This window comes from Fringilla coelebs (assembly GCF_963513975.1).
Source record: "Fringilla coelebs genome assembly, chromosome: 2".
Lineage (NCBI taxonomy): Eukaryota > Metazoa > Chordata > Aves > Passeriformes > Fringillidae > Fringilla > Fringilla coelebs.
Window position 1 is genome coordinate 105,836,565 of NC_140029.1, and position 25,352 is coordinate 105,861,916.

The window sequence follows — 25,352 nt, forward strand, 5'->3', positions numbered from 1 at the left end:
TAAATGAATTGGCCAACAATCTTTTTATAACATACCAGAACATTTCTCTTATCCACAAAATAGTCTAAGCTAATGAGTCTCACAGAATACAGAGGGACTAGACTCCAAAAAGAAGCTACAATATAATTGTTTTCCCTTATACACCTTCAAAACCTAAACTCTGGTTTGGGACATGCTTAGCAGGAAGGCTGGAACTCAAGGCATCCAAAATGCTAAAGAGGAAGAAAAGTCAAAAGTAAGAAAAATATGTATAGTTTGCATGGAAATCGTTGTACAAACCCAGTGTTTCTGTTTGTTTTTATTTTTAAACTGGAGGTATATTTCAAATAATTTATAAGAAATGTTAAACAGTAATTGAGACTCTTAATACTGTATAATTAAAGCAATAACTGTAACAGTTATTATTTAAAAAAATTATCCTTCTCAAATCAGCATTTTACTTGTGATGCTCAGCAGATGTTATCCCCTCCCAAATAGGAAGGTATGTACAACCAATAACTGAAGTGAAGTAAATTGAAAGAGAATTAATAAAAAATAGCTATAATTTCTATTATAGTTTTAATTCTTCTTATGTAGCTATAATATTGACAGATAATGATTAGCTACAAGGACAAGGACTACACACACACACCTCCCAATGCCAGAAACCATAGGAAATTATCACAGAATGATCTCAACCCATGTCCTTGTGGAGCACTAGCACTACTTATAATAGAGAGTGAGGACAGGAAATACCAGCAAAGATCAACCACGTAAATCTTTCTGCAAGCACTGGAACTGACACAGCCAATTAAAATGGTTTGTGTAAGAAACAGGCAAGTCCATAAACATGGTAGAAAAGCAAGTAATTCAGCAGTTAATTCGCATAACAAAAGCAAGTCCATAAAGTTGTTCCCAATTCAAGGTTGTCCTTAAGAAGTGTGGTGTCCTCAAGAGGGATCATGTAGAGGCAGTAAGGGTCATCAACTCAGCATCAGACAGTGCATGTCATGGGCAGGAATCAGCTGTCTGCTCCCAAGGAGAAACAGGATAAAACTTTGTGGAAGGGACAGAAGGGGTCCTCTTGTCACTGCTCGTGTCCCTCTCTACTAACTTCTGCCTCCCTCCCTACCATTACTGGATATATTAAAAAGAAATCAAGATCCACTGCAAGAAACCCACAGCAAAGGTTCCAAAACAAGCTATTAATTTCTCACCTCTATATTGTTGCTTTAGGAAATTCAAAATATACATTCTTAGTAAAAGACACATGAATAAAAATCCACTGTTTTGAATTTCCAAGAGTCAGCTCTCCAAAGAGTCACTTGATAAGAAGGTGGAGCTTCTTGGTTTATTTGTTATACTGAATTAATTTATTATTCCTCCTGCACATTTTAGTTAAGTAGTCACACTGTAAAGACTTACTCTACCATTCCCTCCCAAAGTAAAGTGAAAATTTCATTTTCACGTTGGTTTCAATATTGGAAATAGCACAACTCCTGGCACTGCTTGCTCCTTATTGCAGGCTTTGCCTTTCTTCAAAGACAGCTTTGTTAATATTACTGAAATAAGAACCTCTGGAGTAATTTTTCTGAGCAAGAAAATGTTTAAAACAGTTTTGAGTGTGAGGGTACTTACACTCAAAGTAAGGAGGGAGAAGAGTGGCAAGTACAGATAATGGAAACAAAAGGCCCAGCTAGAAAAGCTGCAGAGCACTTTACTGAAGGTCCAAATGTCAACTAGGCTTGAACAGAATAAAAAATTGCAATGTTTGGGTAGAACTGGATTTTGTCATGTTGTTCTCATGTTGAGCTTGGAGAAGAGGAGCAGGAAGATGGGCAGAAATGTCGCAGTCTGCCGTACAAACAACTTCCAGTTTCACACTAATGATGCACCGCACTCACACCAAAATATAAACTCTTTGAGTTCAGCCCTGTTTTCACAAAAAAAAGAAAAAAGGGAAAAACAAAACAAAAAAAAGAGGGGGCTCCTAACAACCAGCTGCTGTAGTTTTCCACATCTCTTTCCCATTGACAGCCAAGCCAGCTGTCCAGTGAATGCTGTCCAATACTTGCATGAAGCAGAGGAAGGAGAAGAAAATAAAAATGCCACCCCTGTGCTCCAATTGGAAAGTTTCACTGCTGTCTTGGGCACTGTGTTTTGTGAGAGCCAACTTGGGTTTTATAAGTGATCCCTGCCAGCCATCCTGCTCTCCCCTATCAGTCTGGGAGGAACAGATGGAGCAAAATCAGGTCTTCTGCAGGGGTTTTGTGACAAGTTACTGTATCTTCAATTAAAAATAAAGGCAAAAACAACAAAACACAAATGTCAAAGAGAAGTCTAATGAAATATTCTTGTTCATAAATGCACGCTGAAGTGAACAGGAGAAAGAAATGTTGCCAGTGGCAAAAGAAGATATACAAATAATATTTAAATACAGAGCCTCAGTGTACTTTGAAATAACATCTACATTAAAAAAAAAATAATTAACACTGCACTTGCTTGAACGCCCATTTCACTGGACATATGTAAGTTGGGATTTTTCCTCCCAGTTATACAAATATTATTTTCAAATGCCCTAGTTTCAACTTTGGAAAGCATAATCCAAGAGATTTGAGATATCTACTGGACTGCAGAAAGGACTGCCATAAACAATAAAAATTCTATTTTTCACCCAAGAATAGAGAAAAATTCTTTATTTCATTAAAACTTACAAATGAGAAAGTATTTTGGTAGGTAAAGTATGGATTCTGCAGTTCCAGATCTGGTTTGGACCCAATAGCTTGAATAACTTACTAAGGGACATATCTAGTTACAAAATAAATTAAATATATATATATTTATATATAGCTGAATAGAAACTTCTTTCACAAATGAAAAAATACAATCAATTTCAGGAAACTTATAACTTGTAGGTCATCTTGTAGAGCCTATTCTAAGCCATTTACAGATAATTGTGGTGAAGTTTGTAAGTCATCTGTACCTAAAGCTTGGACACAGTGAGGTCCCTCAAATTGCCAAAGTCTTGATTTGCATGAAGTAAACCATATTTGTTCTCAAAGTAAGATGTTTTCAAAATATTTTGCTTAAGGTAATAGAACAAACAGAGAACCTGTTATGGATCTCAAAGACATTGCCCTGGGGCTATTTTATTCCACAGCCATCCAATATAGGGACTTCAAAGCTCCTAAGCACCTGGAACTGGCTGCCATCACAGAAACATATTGAGCAGATGGCCTGCAACCTGTTTCAGATTGCAATCTCCATGGACCTAAAACATTAATTTCAGTAAAATATGTAGTGAAACCTCACCAAAATGTGTGATATTTGTAAAGGAGGCTCTCATTCTGAAACCCTCTTGAATCAACATAGGTTTAATTTTCATTTCATTGTGCTAACCTGGTATATGTCAGGCATGCAACCCTAACCTATATCAGAACATCATATGCACCTGCTGACAGAGAAAAACTCACATATTAATTTTTATTTTTAAAATCAAAATAAAAAAGGGTGGGGCTGGTCATTTATGAAAAATATGCTCTCTGATCATAAATGAACATTCAGTACACAGAACTAGATTGAACCTAACCTAAAGTAGAAACCTCAGAAGAGTCCCCACATGTGGACACTAGGTCCTCAGCACAAAACATTTTGTTTTTCAGATTTTCTCCTATTGCACTCTAATATTTACTAATGTAAACAAGCAAACTGACACATCCAATTTTAACTATGATTTATTCTGAAGAGGTAAATTTAAAACTTTAGGATCTTGATAAGCTTTCAGTATAGTGCAGCTGTTCCCATAAAGATGTAGTCCAAGTGTACTGCCAAATCTTAAGTTTGGTTTCAGAGGTATGAAGCAAACATAAGAGGTTTAAACAAATGGACATTAATTAAAGTTTACTCAAGGGTGATTTGGACTGAACCATCACTAGGATTCAGTGGTACTTCTTGGTGTGGGCAACCATCATGTTTCTGGCATAGTCCACTGAAATCTCAGCCACAAAAAGATGAACAAAAATCCTGGGGCCATCAGATGTGTCCAAACAGAAGTGAGGTTTATGAAATTAATATTCAGTGGTTTTTTTAGCTTTTTATAAACACACTTTTGAAAGTGCTTCTTTTCTGATTGCCAGCATTACAGCCTTAACTATACATAAGTCATTACTAAAGACATCTGTATGCCAAACATCTGGAACAAACAGGATTTCAGCCAGGCAGGAACAACTCACTGCATGAAGGTGCTCTGGACTCCCCATGGGGCAGCCAGTTGACCTACACAGAGTTCTGGCTGCCAAAGTGTGCCTTTTAAACAAGTTACACAGCAAAGGAGACTCATTCCACTCCTGCACTCCCCAAATATTTATCCATTCTCCTTAATCCTCATCCTGCAGCCAACAGCTCTTTGGCAAGATGCAAGGCCAAAGATGTCAGCCCTCAGCTGTCTCTGGGAGGCCCACACAAGCTGCAGACACTTTGGTGTCCTCATAAAATCCCTTTTGACTTTTGGGTTGGAAACCAACCCATACCCTTTGTAAGCACTTCCACAAATCAGAAGTAACAAGTTGCACAAATTCCCTCTGTCATGGTCCCTCTCTTCTGGAAGGACACCAGGGGACTCAGGGATCAGCAGGTGCTGCTCTGGAGAAGAGCCACCAATGACCAAGACAGTTCTGAAGCAATGTACCTGTGCTGCCCACAAAACAGGATGTTCAGGGACAAAAGAGAGACCTGTCAGGAGGCCAAGGAAGAAGTACACTAGGACTGATTTGGAAGAAAAGAAATCCATATCAAAGGAACAAGGTTTCTGATTTTCTAATTTTACAGTGAGGTCAGTCAACTGCACTGACTTTTATCTGTATTTCAGATCTAGCTCCTCTCACATTTCTGATTATTGGCAGTTCATGTATACTTTCTATTACATTAAACTTTTCATGCAGTTCTCCAACATTATCAAACTTTCATGATACACCAGCAAAGTAAAATAGCATGTCTATGGGTGTGCCTTTCTCCTCTACTTTGTTGATGTTATGACAAGTCAAACACACACAGGGTCAGAAAGTAGATCTGTTCTATAAAGTAATTTTCCTTAGTTTTAAGACAGTAACTTTGTGTTAGCCTTAGATGTGAGGACAGATTACTATGCAAGTTACTTGAAGTGTCATAAATTACTCCATGGCAGCACAGCCCAGCTACAAAATGTGAACAGTACACAGTCAAATAATGCATAAACTTTAGATTGTATGAATAGATATGTTCAACTCTTCAATTTATGGCACTGACATTTAATAAAGTCACTAGATAGGCTGTTTTGTGGAGTTAGGACTTTGTATTAGGACTACTTATTATTGTATGATAAACTGTAAGGAGGAGCAATGATGAATTTTAAAAAGCAAAACCTTTGCCTTGGCCCATGGTATGCTTTACATTTTCTGCTGATGCCTCTTTCCAGTTACCTTTCTAATTCCTAGGGTTATATAAAATTCTGCCTTTCCAACATGCAGCTAACTCAGCCTATGAGTATGCTCAGCAGACTTTTTAGCTGAGCAGCTTGAATATTTCTCATTAAACTGAACTGTCCATGCTTAGTAGTTTACAATGCACTGAAACAAAACTCATAATGAACTGTTGCAGAATTCCCTGTCAAAACTGGTTCATCTCTTCCCTGTTTACTTGCAGAAATTTTCAAAAAAAAAGGTAAAAAAAAAGAAACCACAAAGTAACTGTTAAAATATTGTATTTTTCTCCCTTGTCTCTAAATCAGAGATGCTATAATTATCATCCAACTTCTTGCTTAAAGCCAAACCAAAACAAACAAAAAATCTAAATCAAATAACCCAACAGCTACATACAAAACCTCACTTGATGAAGCAGAAAGCGCTTCAGCTTCTGAACTTCACAGAAGTTACAACTCCTCAAATACTGTCTCTCAAGGAATAACTGGAAAACTCAAATTTCACTACATGTATTACCTCTATTGCATTCACTCCTACAGTGTATCATTTAGGAAGTGTGTTAGAAGTGTGTTATCTTAAGCTCCACAGCACAAATGTATACTGAAAATTTTAAAGATACCTCCAACAAAGAGGGGAAAAGGAGTAGCTTTGCTTGCTTTGTCACTTACATTGACCTATTTAAAAAGAGCTTTCACAGTAATTTAAAAGTAATCAATCACTTAAGGACAAGCCAATCTTTCTATTTACCCAAGCCAGACAAGGATTGCTTTTCTAATTTCATAAGGACTCATTACCTGATAGATGAAAAACAAAACAAAGCTAAAAACAAACCAAACCAAAGACAAAACACCATACACACATACAAAACCCCCCAAAAAATCACCAAAAAAAACCCCAAAAACCAAAACTTGAGGATTTCATTTAGTTTGACATATAGTCTAGAGAACAGACTTAAAACCTTGAGAACTTACTGCTTCTCAGTAGTGTAAAATACATTTGTTCATGCCTCAAAAAACCAACAATGTTGCATTAACTAATGGCATCTCTTTTAATTGTTCATCTCCCTGACCTGCTTTGCTCCAGTGAGTCATTTTAATCCTCCAAGTGCTTCTGCTGCCCTTACACCACAGCATGTAGATACCATCTGCTTTTCAGCTCAAGAACTGCTACAAGAAATCACTTCACACCTGCCAGCCTGGTAACTGAGATATTTTACAAGAGGCTGCTGGTCTTGCTCTTTCTAAAATACCTTGTGCTGATCATTGTGCTCCCTTCTTGAGAACGGTCCAGGTCAGAGCAGGGGGGTATGGAGGTTTGGCCATTGCATAGCAGGGAGAAGAGGCAGAGTGTCCCATTCCTGCTCCCTGCACTGTGGCCAAGCAAAGCCAGCACATGCTGGGGCCACCTTTGGCTGCCACTGAGGCTGCTGAAGGCATTTTTGGGCTGGCCCCCAGCACTGCAGCCCTGATGCCCATCTCAAGGCTGAGGATGCCTCACCACTGCTGATGCCTGAAACCCCTGTGGGGTTCCCCATGGGGCTGCCCATGCTAGACCTGGCCCCAGGGGGCTCCTCCAGACCCAGCAGGGAATGTGCCTGAGCTCCAAGACAGCACTGCCACCTCTCTGCTGTCCCCATCCAGCCAGCACTGCAAGGACCCACAGGGAATGATCCAAACTCTGGGCGATGGGTACCCATGTCCCACTGCTCCAGGGCAGAGCATGGCAGCCTTCATCACCCCCACAAGGAGAAGCAGAAAGGCAGACACTGACCTCTTCACTCTCATGACCAGTGATGGGACTCAAGGAAATGGCAGGAAGTCGTGTCAGGGGAGTTTTAGGTCGGGTATCAGGAAAATGTTCTTGCCCCAGAGGGTGGTTGGGCACTGGAACAGGTTCACCAGGGCAATGGTCACAGCACCAAACCTGACAGAGCTCAGGAAGTGTTTAGACAACACTCTCAGGTAAATGGTGGGATTCTTGGGGTGTCCTGTGCAGGGCCAGGAGTTGGACTCGATGGTCCCGATGGATTCCTTCCGACTCTGCACATTTTATGATTCCAAGGGGACCCATGAGCCTCACATACCTGGAGACGTTCCTGCTTCCCCTCAACACAGCAGCTCACCCTCCCTCTCTATGCCCACAGCTCCTCCATGGCACAAACCAGTGGCTGTGGTGGAGTTCCAACTCTGCTGCTGCTGGAAAGTGCAACAATTCTGCCCCTCCAGCAGCCAGACACCTAAAGTTTGTCATGGATGCTAGGTGGCCAAGGAGTCATTGCCAACATCAGGTGCCACACTGCTGCCTGTCACACTGGCACAACTCCCTGCTGGCCACACTCACTGCTTGGCCACTTGGTAGGACCCAGAACAGCTGCAACCTCTCTTATCACACCAGACAACAGCTTTAGTGAAGGATTTCAAGAGAAAACTATAACTGAAAAAAATAGAAGAGGCCACCTTCATTTCAAAAAAGGTGAACAAAAGTTCAAAAAGCTCCTAAAAATACCTACTGAATCAACTTAGTTTAGCTCTTCTCTGGATTTGTTTCTGCTTTAACACACAATTTGATATCTTGAGAAATTAGGTAGTTTTGGTTTTTTCTTTTTTTTTCTTTTCAATGAAACACTTGCTCCTTTCAAATAGAAGCTTTTAAACACAGAGTAATCCTAAAAACTAAAAGTCTCTCTCTTCTACTTAGCCCCAGGGAATAGTTTTCTTCTATCTGGTAAGAGAAACAAGAGCTTCTGCCCCTGGTGCAAGAGTGCCATGCTGATAACACTGATCCATTTCAAAAAGACTCTCTCTTCCTCCTCTGTAGCCAGCCCAGGAAGTAGATTTTAGGTTCAAGCCCCTTTTTATTTAAATAATTCATTTCTTGATGCACATTTTAAAAGCAGAAGCATTTAAAATGGGCATAATCAGAGTTATCCCTGGAAAAAGGGTTGGGCTGCTAATGAATATTCCAAACCAGCATGACATCAGCTCTCCAGAGATAGCAGAGAAGGAGTACCACCCTGAACAGGGCTCGGCAGCAATGAAGGAAATTTAATCTTAAGTTAAACAAGATGGAAGGCATTTCATAATGTACTTGAGATGAATATTTTATTAATCACACAACTACAGGAAATAATTAACCCCATAGATAACAATTTATAGTAATAATAATAAACATGATTAGAGAAACAGCATTATCACAATGCAATCCCTCAAATATACTCTGTTCACCAGATGAAACTAGATAAATCCAAAGGAAAGAGCACGTACAGCCTTGGCACATTAAGCAGAAAAATGCAAACACTCAGTCACACAAAGTGCAGGGGAAGAAACAAGCAAATTACCATTGGCAAGGACACAATATGATATTTAGGAGTCTGACTGCTGCTCCCAGACTCTGTGAGCCTCTGGGTATGTCCCTTCACTCTGATAACCAATTTATATATCTACAAACTAAACAAGAGAGTAGGGTTCTCTTGGCAGAGGGAGAGAGTTTATGCTGCGGGCAACATTTTTTAAAAAGGCTTGGCACTAAGAGTGGACACGACTCTGCCAAACATGAGCTCCTGATGCACTGTCAGGGCTGAGGGGAAAAATGCATCCCCAGAGGCCTCTTTGGAAGGAGCCTGAAAAGGACTGAAGAACTTGGATTACCTCTATACTTGGCACTCAAGCTTCTGGTGTTGGAAGGCTGCATCAATGTCCAACGTGCACAACTCAAGAAACTCACTAAAGAGCCTCATGATGAAAGGGCCAGAAGAAACTCTTGTATATAGTCCCATTTATCCTCAAAAATTATGTCTGAATGGACCATTGTCTGTATCAGTTGTGACAGGAGGTTTTTACAGGTAAAAGACAACGCAACAAATAAGTCCCAGTAGTCAAGTTCAGATTATACAGATATATGATCATATCTATATGATACAGGTACATGAGGTACCTGTTGTACTTCACCACTGGAACATCTTCCCAAGGGTGATGACATGTTCTCTGTCCTTCAACCATTTAAATCAAGACTGAATTTTGCATTCTGAAAATAATAGTTCAAACAGGAATTCATTTAGGCCACATACACAGTGTTAACCTGAATGATCTCACTTTTCTGGTTCTGCTTTTTTTCTTTTTAAGCAACAAGCATCCACTACACGAAATGATATTTATGTATGATATATACTTAGGCTTATGCAATTCAATAGGCCTTGTAAAACAGTCTTAAAAGTGAGAGAAGTCACAGTTGAAAAGTACTGTACATGGGAACACTGGCTCCTTAATATGATGTGGTTTTCATATTGATGAGTTGAATAATAAAAATAGCTTTTTCCTTCTTATGTTCTAAATTAATGGAATGGTAAAGAATAGCATACACTACAGCATACTAAACTTGGCATTCACTGCACAGTTGAGACTCATATATAAGGATGTGAAAAAGGGGTGGATGATTAGATGTAAGGGGGACCAAATAAGTTCTTGAGAAAAAACTTCATGTAGGAGCAGCTACCAACAAGGTAAAGATTCACAAACCCAGCTGCAGATTTTCTCCTCATCTAAAACTTCCCTGTCAGGTCCCTGTTTATACTCTCCAGCTGCTGCCTCCTTTCCTTGCCACCCCAGGCCTTCCCCATCTGTTCTCCACTTCTCATCCCTAGTCTCCACCATCTACATGCTCCAGCTGCTAGATTATTCAAATGGATGCTATGGGCCAAACAGTCTATAATCAATTGGTTAACTCAAATAACTTCTTGATTTACAGGGAAAGAGAGGACCATCCAACATGTGAGTTTTAGACACAGCCCCCAGATTGCTTTGTGTTATTCAGGTTTGTTATTTCAAAAATGGCAAAACAATAAGCTGCTTTCATTGACATCTATTCATCTGTTGCATCACTCCAGTAACACAAAGCACTCATGAACTCTCTTTAATTGGTGTTTTAGGGCAGGCTTATGGCAACAAGCATTGCTAAAATAATGCAAAGCAGAAGGAAAACGAAACCTTTGCCATTATCCCAGACACTACAAACATCAACAGATATTTACACTGTGGTCTAGGTATTGATTAAATTGACAATTGCCATTTTCTTCTCTCTCATTTCTGCTCCATTTAACATGTGCTCAGCTACCTTCAGCTAGCAAGGACCAAAGAAACCAGATGACATTTTGAGAGAATCTTTTTGAGATGGTCTCACTTTCATTTTTTAATATATATATATGTGCATATATAGTCCATGTATTTCTATCAAAGACATCTACACTGGGCTAAAATTCATGATCTATATGGATGCATGATAAGATATGGTTGTAGGTAAAACACAGAAAAAAGAATAATAATGAAAAAACATCCAAAACCAACATCTTTTCTAGATCTTGCCATCAAGTACAACTGAATGAAGGTACATACAGAGGGATTTCATAGGTTTCTTCACAGGTATTGTGTAGACAAGCAGACAACATCAGGGACGGATTCAGAGTTCCAGTTTATGTTTGTCTTTCTTATATTACCATGAATCACCTTTAAAAAGGATGATATTTGAAAAGCTTCAAATAAGCAGCAGTTCCTTCCTTATTACAAGACCAGGGATCCTAATATCATGTCTGCATTTGTATAAAACATGTCAAGTTTCCCAAGTGCTTCAGCTATGTATATAAATATATATATTAAAATATGTGTGTATATATATAAATATATAATACATTCCACATTTGCAGATACTCTCTGTACTTATATTTAGCTTCATTGTCATCAACAGTATGACAGCAGGATACTGTTCAAAAGAGTTGCTTTATAGATGCAATCAGGGATTTCAAATGGAGGCTGTTTTAATCACAAATTCTGCCTTCATCAAAACCAACTTTTCTATTTAGGGAAACACACTGGTTTTAATTTAAATGCCACTGGTGCACAAAGGCTAATGCAAGACTAGCTGAAAAAATTTTAAGTGTTTCAATCTTATTGCAATAAATATTTTTGCTCCAATTTTTTTTTTAATTCAGCATGTTTAATTACCAGGCTTCTGTTATTTCTGCTCTTTATAGAGAAATTCTAGCAACACACTTGTAAGAGGGCTAAAATTACTCTCTATATAATCTACCCGCAGGGCTGTGATCTGAATAGAAACTGTGTTACTTGATTCATTGCACAGTACGCTTCTGTTGTGCATGTTTTTCTCTGCCACCATATGACAGAAGTACTGGCACAGTTCTTTCCAGTTTATCAACATTTGAGATTTCCCCAGTGAACCAAATAACTTACTCTTTTTTTTTAAAACCCAAGCAGCAAGAAGCCAAGACTGAGTTTACCTACCACATTTAAGTTATTCAGATAAATTATGGGCATTTCTGTGCATCTCTCACACAAGCCTTAGGGGTTTTTTAAGATTACCCTCAAGCCACCAACAAATGCCCCTGCACGGCATGACCTGAGCAGAGTTCAGCATCAATCTGTTTCTGATTATGTCAATTTATTATTGACCATTAATATAATCTATATATACCAAGATTCCTTTTCTCAGCCTTCACTCAGTGAGTCTTTACAAAATATTCCAATTTTATCTTTGTGAAAAGTTTCCAAGTCCTTGACTTTTTCATCACATGAAGTTCTGAGAACTTTTATCTGTCTCAAAGCCTCCACTTCTTCCAGAAAACCTAATAGGCACCAATCTCATGGCTTTCCTCTTTTTCAGGACACTCAAAGGCCTCTTCTCCCACACCCCAGGAGATTTTCAAGAGGGGTTCTACATGATAAAATAAGCAGTTTCATCTCTCTCTCACCACCCACACTCAAGGGGTGTTACATAGAGCCGCTTTATGTTTTTCACCTTTCCATACAGGTCTTCTTGAGCTACCACAAAACTGGAATTAGCAAAAGGGAACTGCTGGTGTTTTGTTGCACTAATGATTCCTGCTTGGAAAGGAAAAATGTGTGAAGCAGAAGTAGGACTGAGCCTTCCACAATGTTAACACGTGCTTCACCTACCTCACATGCACTTTCTGTCACTTACTGCAATATGTGAGAAAGCCACCTCATCCTTTTCCTGCTTCCCTGGGCATTCCTTGTGCCCAGCAGTACTGCCTGGTGGGAAAACAGCAAAGGGCCTCTGGATAAGGGCTGTCATGAACAGACATGAAAAGGGAAAAATGAAATTTAATAAAGTAATTTTACCTGCTGTACTGGCACACACAGTGTACTTGCATGAGGATTTTCTAAGCCCAGAACACTTTAGTTTCACTCTGTGTGCATCAGTGTACCTTGCACAGATATATGGGAGTCCTAAGCACATCAACAGCCTCCCTGGTTTACTGGGGGCTTCATCCATCTTTGACAAGAGCCAGCTGAAGCATGACTAGATGTCTGATCCATGGAGGAGGGAGGAGAAGGAGAAAGAACAGCATTTTCTCTTGCAATGGGACTTTTCACATTACTAAGCTACCGTAAGTATTGCACTACCTGTGGCTGAACACCTCTGAGAAAACCTGCAGCCTGAACCCCCTGACTTCCAACGTCCCAAAGCAGAGCTTTGGGAAGTCACACACAAAGCCACACATGGATTTCAAGCCTGTTGGATGCAGGCCTTTCCAGTTTATTGGTGCAGAAGCATGTGCAGAAAGCTGTAACCAAATATGTGCTTACATCTGGAAGCACTTTAAAAACGTGATTAAAATATAAAAAACACATGAAACACATGATTTTGCAGGAATGTCTAACATCACAACATGCTGCTAAAAGGAAAGCACACTACTGGTCTGGCCCCTGGTTACTGAGAGGACATAGAATTGGAGAGCCCTGAAAGGGAGAAGAACTCATTGCTTGAAAGCAATAATTGGCAGTTACATGTAGACAGAATCTGTCCTTCAGAGAATTGCCAGGGTTTACCCACCAAAAAGGATGTTCAGAAATACCAAAAAAAGGAGTAACAGAAAGAGCTTCACGTGCCACAGACTTTATGCTCTGCTCTGCCAGGTGCAAGAACAGAAGATGCTCCAAGGAAGTCCCTCAAACTCTAAAAGCCATGAGGAGGGAAAAAGACTGGTGTGCTGAGCACTGAAGCTGTATGCATGGCAGATATTGGAGAATGGTCACTGTGGCTAAGTTTGTTATCCAGCATTTCAAAGTACAGAGTACATCCTAATTGCTACCAGCCTTTTAAATTCAGCTGCAAATTCCACCCAAAAGCTGTTTCTGAATGGACTTCTGCTTGCAGTGACCCAAATCATTAAGATTTCCTGTTGCTACTGGTAACATCTCTATTTCTTGAAAAATTAATATTTAGAAGTAGTACCTTTCCAAAACAGTCCATAAAAGACAACTGTTCCTCAAATGTGAATTGCTTCTATTTTTCTCTAATAAATAAACTAGTGATTGCTGATGATCATCGTCTGGCATTGATGCTTATTCAGCTTGTAAAACAAAAAGAAAGGTAGTAGAAAATGAGTTGGTGTTTTTCCTTAGCTTGAATGACATTAGGAGAAGGAAAATTATCTTACACAAGCTACAGCACTTTAGAAAATCAAACCTATGTAATCAATAGCATCATAAAAGGCAGTAGAGATTAATTTCCATTGAAGAGCCTTGTTTGGCTGAGAAATAAAATGCTCTTTTAAAAATTATTTAAGTAACAATAATAGGCAAGCATTAATATTTTCAGTATTAACATTCTCATCTTTAGAAAAGACTAATCCCAAGTTTACAAAAGCCATTTGCAGTTTGCCCAAGGTAAAAAGGAATACATAGACATTTTAAATGTAAACAAATAAAAAATACTGAACTGTGTTAAAATCAAGTTTTTATCCTCATCTAAACACATCTACGCTGACTTCAGCACAGCCAAGTAAAGAACCAAGTTCTGGCTTGGAAAAAGTGGGTTTCCTCCAATTTAAAGTTTATTATCATATTCCATATCTCGGCATCCCTATTTTACTGTTTATACAGAACTTAACTGCAGTTGGCCATCTCATATGAAAGATTAGGAGGAATCTCACGTGTTCAGTGCAGTTTGTGAAGACTGAAATAGCATGTGATTTTTCCATGCATGATAAAATGCTCAATAAATAGAAAAAAAAAAGCAAACAAGATGTTCTTGTTTGCCTATAGTAAGCAATTTACATCCTTTTAAGATCTTCTGGCATTTGGTCCTTTATTCTTCTGCAACAGCAAACCCAAGGTGTCCTGTAAGCACCAGATTGGATGAAACCTGTTTTCCTACAGATTTCTGCTCTTTGCTCTGTAACTCCACATTCTTTCTTCTCACTGCAAATGGCCATATCTCTCCACATTGCTTATTACACTGTCACCTGGCAGGAGAAACTGTACTGTGATGAGTCTGGGACTGCACACATTTTGTTTGGCCACTGAGCCACTGCCAAGCAGAATGTATAACAGCTATGTTCTGCCTGCCTCTTCCTCTAAATTGGCACCAGTTGTGGGTTTTTTCCTTCATACACTCACAGATTTTCATAAAACATGATATTCATTGAGAATTTCACCTTTCAGATTTAACTGAGAGACACAAAAGGGTTCTAAACACACGAAGGAGGAAAAAAACAAAGGAGAACATACAAACTTTAGTAGAAGTCTCACTTAGAAAAGATTAGCAACAAATATTAAGGAATAATACTGTTGATAATATGCCAGCTCTGTGAAAACCAGTTTGGGTTGTTCGGGGTTTTTTTGAAAGATTCTAAGATTAGGCTCTTAAATGTGTCTTAAGAACTGAGATGAGGGACCCTGCTTCCAATACAGCAGGCATACAGCATTTTACTTTCAAGTCCTTGGTTAGCACTTCAAACTACAGGATTCTTACTTCCTGACTTTAGATATGCCAATGATCACCTACAAATGCATCCAGCCAGATGTAAAAAAAAAAAACCTGCTCACAGAGCACAGATAAATTGACCTGCAAAGTTAAAAACAAACAAAAAACACGTATAGATGGATACTGTCAAGTTAATGTACTTGTAGCTAGAAAGGAACACATTCATTTGTAAAATACATAGAAATACTAAAAATATTGTAGCAGTAAGAAATTACATGTTTTAAGTGATTTGCCCAAAGGTACAAAGAAGTTAGATGACACTTTGAGATTTCCATATCCAGAGGTAGATTGAAACTTTTAGGACTTAATGCTGTGGTAAACTCTGAATAAACCCAGAATGACAGAGATGGATGCAATGCCACTGTGTACTATGCTTCTGTAACTAAATCCCTATAAAATTATTACCTTTTCAAATATTTAAACTGAAATTAAGGTGTTCAGCCATGACAATATCTGAAGTTGAAAGGTCTATCCATCAATTCATAACTGTACTGTCTTAAGAACAAATTCCTCCACCTGAGAATAAGCTGGATGTGCAACTGCATATATGTAGCACAATGTAGATAAAATAGTTGAATTTTCATCCACAGTTTCTGAGGTTTCAGTTTGGCCAGGCCAAAAAATCTGCTGTAATGTTTTCCCTTTCAGAATCCATGCCCAGTGACTAAACACTGTCATGCATTGCTTTTGCTTGTCATCTTTTTTGAGTTTTTTTCTAATAGGCATGCAGAAAGGAGCCATTTAGGCCAAATTTTACATGAAAGAGTGATGGATAAATACAGGAAATAAAGCAGGCCACCAATAAAAATTTGAGAAGATTAAATTCCCAATGATATAAAAGATGGAACAGATGGAAGGAAGTAAAAATTTTGTGTGTCACAAACACGCCATTCCCTAACACATAAATATTAATAATAAGTATTGCTGCAAATGTTCTATATAGAATTTTCTATTATTCTTTTAAAAAAGCAATTTAAAAGATTCATCTGCTATGACCTACCTGTAAGCAAAAATAAAATGTGTATATATTCCATAATGTTGCAGTATATGGCTTGATTTTTAAAGACAAAACCAAACCAATAGGTTTTTGACTATTAATGGATGAAAAAGAGAAAGAAACTTAAAAGAGTGCTGGCTTTGAGTTAAGAGTTGGGAAGAGGCTACTGCCTGTCCTGACAGAAAGCAGACAGGACCAAATAGCTGAGCTATGTCTACCAAGGAGTCACAGAATCATGGAATATGAAGGGACCTGAAAGATCCTCCAGTCTCAACCCCCTGCCATGGGCAAGGACCAGGTTGCTCAAGGCCTTTTCCAACCAGGCCCTCAACACTTCAAAGGTTGGAACATCCACCAGAGCTGGCAATCTCCCAGGGCAACATGTTGCCATCTCACCACCCTCACAGTAAAGAATTTTTTTTTTAATCTAACCTAAATGTCTCTTTCAATTGGTACTCAGCAGTTCACAGCACTGTTACGAATCACCTGGTGGTAATGTCAGCAGAGATGCAGAAGTTGTTGAGTTATTGCAATTACATGTATAGTGCAGGAGATAAAGAGGGGAAAAAAATCCATAACACATTTTTAACACCACCTGGTCCTGCTAAAAGTAGAGTCTAGGAAGGCTTCATGAAAAAGAAGATGGAAAGAGCATTCATTCATTGCCCATGTGAGATGTTCCAAGATGACAATCTTGCTTCCTGTGTTTTTACTTCCCAGCATCCAGCTAAGTCAACTTTGGATACATGCTCATGGCAATTTCCTGCAGCATCCTGGTCTCTAAGGACAGGAGACTCAGTGTTATCCATATACAACGCCCAGCTTGTCTTAAGATCCAAGTACCAAATAAAAAAGATCACTGCCTACCTTGACATCTATTACCAAAACCCATGTAATAAGTAGCTATAATTTACCACTTTCAATATAGAACAATTTAGATCTCTTTTTATGTCAAGCCCTTTAAAAATAGCCCACAAACCACCTGTTGATCACATTGTTCCGAAGGCTGTTTTTCAAAGACTTTTGTTGAGTTTGTTTTGTTTACTTCATTTTTAGAAGGAAAAATATAATGCATTCCTACTTTTGCTGCTTAAAATAATATCAACATACTTCCTTAACATGAAAAAAAAAAAGGAAAACAAACAAACAAAAGAATCACCTGTGGTTTTGGACAATGGAAAATTTCAGGCAAAAAAATACAGTTAAAGGACAAGCAAAGTGATAGAAAACAAATGGCATGATAGATCTTAAAACCTGATTAAGTTACCAGATCCAAATTTCTTGGTTGTCTTCCACACACTGGCAGTAGATAATAAATGAAGAGGAAAAACAAACCACAAAGGAAAGAATTTGAGGAATACTACTTTCTCTATAGCATGAATTATCAATTTTTACAGTTTTTGCCTAATACCGATGTAATTCTTCTTGATGTCAGTGCAAAGGTAGCTGGACCTACAATGGATACTTCTGGAAAAAAAAACTACCTTGTGAATTTTCAGCCAGAGTTTGACAGAAGCTTTATGGGGCTCATAGAAGGTGCATTCTGGTTTTCACACAATTCAAAGCTATTTCTAACACAGGTTGATTCTGTCATGCAGCTGTGTCACATTTTGTATGCTTTTTGAATAAATTTCTGTGCCAATCACTGTCTTTTCCATTTTCATTGTTTATATGTTATAACTTACTTTCCTCTACTAAGGGCACAGATTTTTATTTCAGGAATTTACTATACGCAGACCAAAATAACAGATACTCAGTGACAACCAGTGACAATCATGAACAACTTATAAAATACAGACCAAAACCACAGGCAGTATTTTCAGAGGACATTGATCCTCGATCCAGAGGGACTGCAAAATCATGTCACCTTAGGAAAGGCACTTGAAGGTACTTCCACCATAACAACATAGACAGTTTTTGTTAGCAGAGAAGTGAGGGGAGAAGAAGCAGTGAGAGAGCACTGGGATATCTCCATCCAGCTCTGCCACAAAGGATTGTTCTTAGGAGGATGTCTTCAGCTGTTGCTGCTTTTTGGAAATAATGAAAATTCCCAATGATAATGGGACATGTACTTCAGCGTGGGGCCTTCTCTTTATCTTTTCCTTTATAATTTAACACAATTCAATGTTCACTGTTCAAAACTGGATCAATTGCAGGTCTTCCACAGTAAATTTATGGTGCATGGAAGACCTTTTGGGTTAAGAGGAGATGTGGATAGTTGATACAAATGGAATACTGTCACTAAAAATGGCCTAAAAGGGGGAGAAGAGTGTGCTGCTTGCAGTACTTGAAGCTGTATTTGTTACCTACCTCTATCATGTTGCTGGATAAACTGAGGTTACATAATTAATAATAACACAGTCTTGAGGTTTTAAAGTTAATGTAAGAATTGGAAAGTTCATCTAGTTATTGCCTGAATCACCAGGGGTTTGTGTAACAGAAAGGCAGGCATTCCAGCAACTGGAGATAGCACTCTATGTACTTCCATGATTGTGGACTTTGGCATCATGTCCAGCAGAATACTGAGGGATTTTAAACCCTTATGGTGCCACATTCACTCTGAAAACCATCATGAACACAGTTTTGAACTCCCCTGCTGGCCTCACCCAATGCCTACCAAAATCAGTAGGATCTTTGACAGAGTCCCAAATAAAACCATGAGTGATGAAAAGAATTTAAAGTGGATGGCTGGGTAAGAGGAGAGGCAGAGGAAAGTTCATTGATATTTCTCACCCCTCTTCCCCAGAGCCAAGAATCAGAATTGCCAAAAGGACAAGAATGTTTAAAAAGTAGCAGGGATCTTGTAGGAGTTGAAAAAAATATAAAAACAACTTAACCTGTGCTCAAAAAATATTCACAACCTGACCTGATGGATGTAACCATCCATCCTTACCTCTACCTGCACAGCTAGACAGAGAGAAGTATATAAGAGGATAAAAAATAAGAGGATGTTAGGTGGAAAAGAGAGGGTCCATGTCACATTTCCCTCTCTGAAAGACTGTGATCATAATTTTGGAAGGAACAGCCTACTTTCTTGGGTGAATTTATAACTTGAGTTATAAAAAAACTGGCTGCCAGAAGTGGAAGTGCTTCTGAAGAAACCCAGAGAAAGACAGCAAAATTCCCAAGGCTCATCTCAAACCATTTTAGACAGTGTGGGTTTCATCTCTCATTCCATGGTCCTTCTACTTTTAGGTCTCCTCTGGTTTGCTTTTGAAGTTCTGCCTCTCTTATTACTGCTCCTATCCTCACTTATGCTTCTTCTCTGTGATCCCTTACTTTTACTCACATATTAAAAGTACTTAAGTCACTTCATAGGCCAAATGTTTCTCCTTTTATCTCTTCTTCTTTCCCCTTAATCACCACCTTCTGGGACAGTCTTCTGGTGATAGTTTGAATAAGTTGTTGGAAAGTAAACGCAAACTGAAAGTTAATTTGGGTATTCCAAAGATCGCATTCCAATGCGATCATAAGTGGCAGCTGAGAAGATGAAATACATTTTTGTTTTTGTTAATTCTTAAAAAAAACTCTTTCAAAATAATTAGGAATTAACTTTGAGGTTTTTTTTTTTTTTAATTCATCTTAACAACACTGTGATTCACTGACTCCACGAATACTAAAATTCTCTTATACCTGCCAATTTTCCTTCATCTATTGTTAGAGTTATCGCCTTGTCATGACAGCATAAACTGTCTTGGAAAAAAAAATCAACTATTAGTCTTGAATTTCCATGATTTCTATTGTGACTCTAAAGATATACATAGGTGCCATGCACACCTGCTTCTGTTATTATACTGATACCAATAAAAAGGAACAGATCCAGTAAATAAAGGGTTTCCTTTTTCCATACAGAACAGATTGAACCTAAAAGTGAACTTCCAAAATAGCTTTCTATGTAATTCACAGAACAAATCTATTTATTCTTTGAAAAACATTAATAATGTAAAACACAAACCTTTCAAACATTTTGATCTTTCCAAAACTACTTTTTTTACTTCCACTAACTGGTGTCAAGGAGAACTGAAAAAGATTGTATAATTAGTTTAGTCTGAGCTCATGGTTCTTTGGGTTTCTCTAAGAGAGAAGAATAGTATTTGGAGATATTGATGTTTTAGCTTCCTGCCAGTCACATTAAGTTGTGCCAGTCCTCAGACAGCCAGTGAGAATAACACATTTAATCATCCTTATTGCTGGCTTTCCTTGAATCACAGAACCCAACTACTGTGAGCAGATATTCTGCTTTTAATAATAGGCATAAAATCCTCAGTAAATTCTTCTCTTCCTCATTAAACCTTTTCCCCTTCATCAAGCTGATCATCAGAGCATGAAGAAATGGTTCATAATCCTCCAGTCTGGTGTCACAACAGCACTGGTGCATTATTTTGCCAGTGGAAACCCCAGAGCACAGAAAGGCTGGATCCTCTGCTCGTGTGCCTAGGGAGGAGGCGGCCCCGCAGGAGCGCCCACCTTTCCCTGCTCCCCAAGGGCCTCGTGACCACCAGGAGGGGGGAGACCCCAGGCCTCCAAAGCTGGCAGGAGACCACCTCCTCAAAGTTTCTTTAGTGTACAGAGCACTCCAGTAGGTATTCCTCCCTGACAGCATTCTCAAGAAGGAAATAGTACATTTATGCTACCGAACAGAACATATTTCCTTCCCTCAGAGCAAGCCTGAAATTCCTAAAAGAAAAGAACACCCTTAACTGAATTAAGAGCACAAGTCAAAGATTTTCTTGTGGAAAGAAATGCTTAGCCCAAGTCAAAATACACAGAAATTCGATACAAAATAAGAAAACACAAAGTTTGAGGTCCACTTATGTTGCAGCATTGCATTCAAATCTCTATTTCTTAGCATTTCTCTGGCACAACCCCCCCTTTCTACTATAGCCATTTTCAAAATTGATGGGTGAACTCAAGATCTCAAACTGGCAAATAAGAAAGGACACAATAGGTGAACAACATGACTGCACCTGAAAGGGACTATAACATCAGATCAAATCAGATCTGAAACATAATCTTTTTTTAGGCAAGCATTCTTCTAATTATTAGGTGAGCATAAAAACAGAAAGATCAAGAAAGAACTAGTAACACACCCTCTGTGCAGAGTTCATCTGACCAACTTCTTACATTGCACATTAGAATTATCCTATCAAATGGGGATTTTTCCATTTAGCCTCAAGTAACTAATACCTAATTTTAAGACTTTTTTGTGCACCTGAATTATATGATGAAAATAATTTTATACAGAATCACACTTCTGCTGATGGAAAACCAGACTCTCCTCTAAATTACAGATATCTTAAAACCTCACATAGAGAGTAACTTTGACATGCCTTGATGATTTATTGCTCTAAATTTCATCCACTCAGCAGTTTCCACAAACATATTTCTAACATTACTGTCAACATGCAATGTTTAATTTTGTTGCTGTGCTAATGAAGGAGCTTTTTCAAACTCCTGAAATAACATTATAGCTCAGATCATGTTTATTACCATTACACTAGATTACTAGTGTATTTAACAAAATCTGCTGAAGAACTTATCTACAAGTGTCGTGTTTCCCTCCTTAAGCGAATAAAATGCTATAAAAGCTTTATCTTCTGTATAATTGTGCAACTTACCTAAAATTTAGATAGCTCTCTGGTAATTTTGGAAATATGTATCAGAGTATAAACCTTTTTTATCTCAGCAGAAATCAGAATCTAAGAATACTGTTTTAAGAAAAAATTACGTGCATCACAACAAAGGAATTCAGAAAAGCTGCAGGAAAGCTTGAATAAATAAAATAAATATGGATAGAATAAAACTGGCCTCCTCCCAAAGCCCGAGTTTGTCAAAAGAACAAAGCGCACACAAACAGCATGTAAAACCTGAGAATTCAAAATACATTTATAAAAAAGGGATGAGGACACATGTTTTTTCTATTTCAGCTTGAAAAATAAAGGGACACGGCAATGAGTCTTGCTGGCAGGCAGATAACTCATAGGCCCTGACCCTTCGACTCACCAGGAATTCAAACACAAAGCTCTTTTCATAGTGACCGTGCCATACATTCTCAAGATAAGGCAGCGAAAGAAGGAGCAATGGAAAGGTGCCACAAAGCTCAAACTGCAGAAAACTGCACAGAAATTATGTTCACTTATTCACCTCCGTGCAGCTGCACACCAAGTGCTGGCCGCACAGCGATTCCTTTCCAAATCAGAAGCCATGCAGCACGCTTTTAGACACAGGACCTGTCTCCTGAAGCAAGAAAAGCATGAGAGAGCGAGCAGCAAGGAAAGGGCTATCCCTGTGCATTTCTGTATCGTTCAGAACTGAAGTGCACATCCGGAGAAATCATCTGGAACACAATGAGCTCTGCAGAAGGATCGCTGTGGTAAAACGGAAGGGTTTTTAGAGACAACAAAAAAAACACGCTACATTTCAAACAACATTTCAAATCTGGACTCACCATGAATAAGCAACAGTTGCCTGAAGTTAGTGTGCTATTTTCTGCCCTGTTCCATTGCACTTTTTGCCTAGTTGTCCAACACTTGGTAGCTCAGAGCTGCCACACAGAGGCCCCTTCCGTGATCTGGCTTATTTGCCTGTCAGTTTGAGTCTCAGCTTCTGTATGATGCAGCTGTGCACTTTGCTGAAGGTCTAATATCATTTCCATAAGCTTTCTCCCTGCCTGGAGCAAGCAGTTTGTTCTCCCTGCTCAATAAATACTCAGATCACTTTTCTGGTACTCACAGGGATAAAGCTTTAAGTTGTTAAGGAGTTCTTACTAAGTAGTGGGTGGAGAACATAAGCTCAGTACAAGGAAACTCTGCGCATAATCAGAAACTGAGAAACTTCCTCCCTTTCCCCCAACCCCTCCTCTCACCAGGCAAAGCTGCCAGTGCCTCCTTTACAGAAATTTAGGAATGTAAAGGGAGGACTCAAAGGGGCCCAGTCAGACAAGCCTTTCTCAATCAATTAGCTTGCAGCCATTACTTGTGACCCTAGGTCACACAACATAAGTGTGTGGGGTGTGCCTTTAGGGGTACACCAAAGCTACTTATTAAAACTTACATAACCAAAAGTGTTCAAAATCAAATAGCTCCAAAAACTGGAAAATACTTTCCATGTATCAGTTTTGAAGGAAGAAGAGTTTTGCATTAAAAAAAATATTGCTTTACTTTTCCAATAACAAATCATGTGATGCAGGAAACTAATTTGTTTTTTATACTCAGAAAAAAAAAAAGGAAATGCGGGATGCATAAGCAGCTTCAAAGTGGTATTTGTTTTATGATTATTCAAAAACTAAATAATACTGGCCTGAGTGATATTTGATGAAGCACATGATAAAGTTTTTTTAAAAAAAATAAGACTACTGCGTCTAGCTGCAAAGGCATAGATGTTTATAGGACTATTTAATTCAGTTCATCCCCTGTATTTCAGTCCTTCGCAAGGAACTTGTTCTCAGTACTCAGATTCCATTCTTCATTTTAATACTCCAGCATAACAAATTGAACAAATTTACTTTTAGAAAAGTATAGAAAAGAATATTTGAACACTGCATTAAATTATCCTGCACCGAACACACAGGGAAGATAGGGTGTAACTTGCCACGATTCCCACACAACAAGGTTACACCCCTTGGTGTGAAGGAAAACTTCAAAAAGACCCTCAGCTTCATATCCTGCCAACCCAATGACATGGAGATGATGCCTTGGAAAAACCCATGAGGGAGTCCTGATTTGAAAAGCAGATCTATGACAACCCCTTTCTGGGCCAGGCGAGATCAATGCACTGCAGGGGCGATGCACTTTAATCTCCAGGTGCACCGCAAAGCATCTTTAAGTAGTGCCATAGAACAAGGCTTATATATAGTAAAAAAAAAACCCAACATTTTAGTCCAAACTTCACCATCTACTGAAGGTAATGGAGAAACAGCTACACAAAAGCTCATGGAGGTCTCAGAGAAACACATAACGATGTAGGAAAGTAGTGGTCACATAGTGAAGTTGATTGAGGGTGTTGCAGACAACCTGCAATCTTCATGTTCCTTCCCTGTTAAAATCCCAGCCAAACTCTCAGAACAGGCAGCAGGGGCTTGTGTTAGTTCAGACATTCATTCAAGAGATCAGATTGCAGGATCAGGGCCACTGAGTAAGTGCCCTGGGGTGAGGATTTTACTTCTGTCTTGCACATAAGACAGCATTTAATAAATTAAGTCACATTTATATCCTTGGAAAGCCCTGGCAGTAGAAATAATAATCATGAAAACTTTAATTTTGAAAAGAAAAAAATGGGTTCAGGATTAAGACACTGGACTGTAATTTAGGTTTTTTGGGTCCTGGTCTCATTCGCGTTTCAAATGGCCAAAATTATTTGGGACATTGCTTCAATTTCTGCATTTATGTCAAATTGCCCTTGTCTTGCAGTTGTAAAGCCTTCACCTCCCCAAAGTCTATCAATAAAAAATTGGACCATGATAATAATCCTCAGCATGAAAATCCCTTCAATACTGGTTCCCAACATGTGCTCTACATAGTGGAATTAAAGCAGGATTGAATATAAAATATTTACTGAGCCTGGACTTCTCCATAACTGAAAACAAGAAAACTATCTACATCAAATCTTCTGAAATCTGTGCAATCTCCAGGAGATAAAAACAAGTCCATATACATGAATACAAAACAGGCTTTGTTCTTTCCCCTTTGGCCCTCTAAGTGTAAGGCTCCTGGAAAGCTTGCAGGGTTGGTTGCTTGAAACTCAGAAGGTTGGACTCCCCGACAGAAGAAAAAAATGGGAGGACTGTGCCTGTGAAGAGACAGGCTGTCTAGAGTGTTGCTCTCAGCAAGTGCTAAGAAAAGGAGAACTCATTCCATCTTTGTCCAGTCTCTGTGAACTTCCAGGCTGAAGCAGAGGCATTACCATTGATTCCAGGTTTCCCTTTAACCCACAATTTCCAAAGCAAGATGCATCCCAAGCAGCTCACTCCGATATACGCTCACACCTTTCCTTTGGAAAAGTCGATATGGAAAATTTACAACACAAATAACAAAGAAATGTAAAGGATGTTTTTGATGTAACTTAAAACAATGCTTCCACACCAGAAATAATAACAGAATAATGTCTCCTCCTGGCACAGTTGA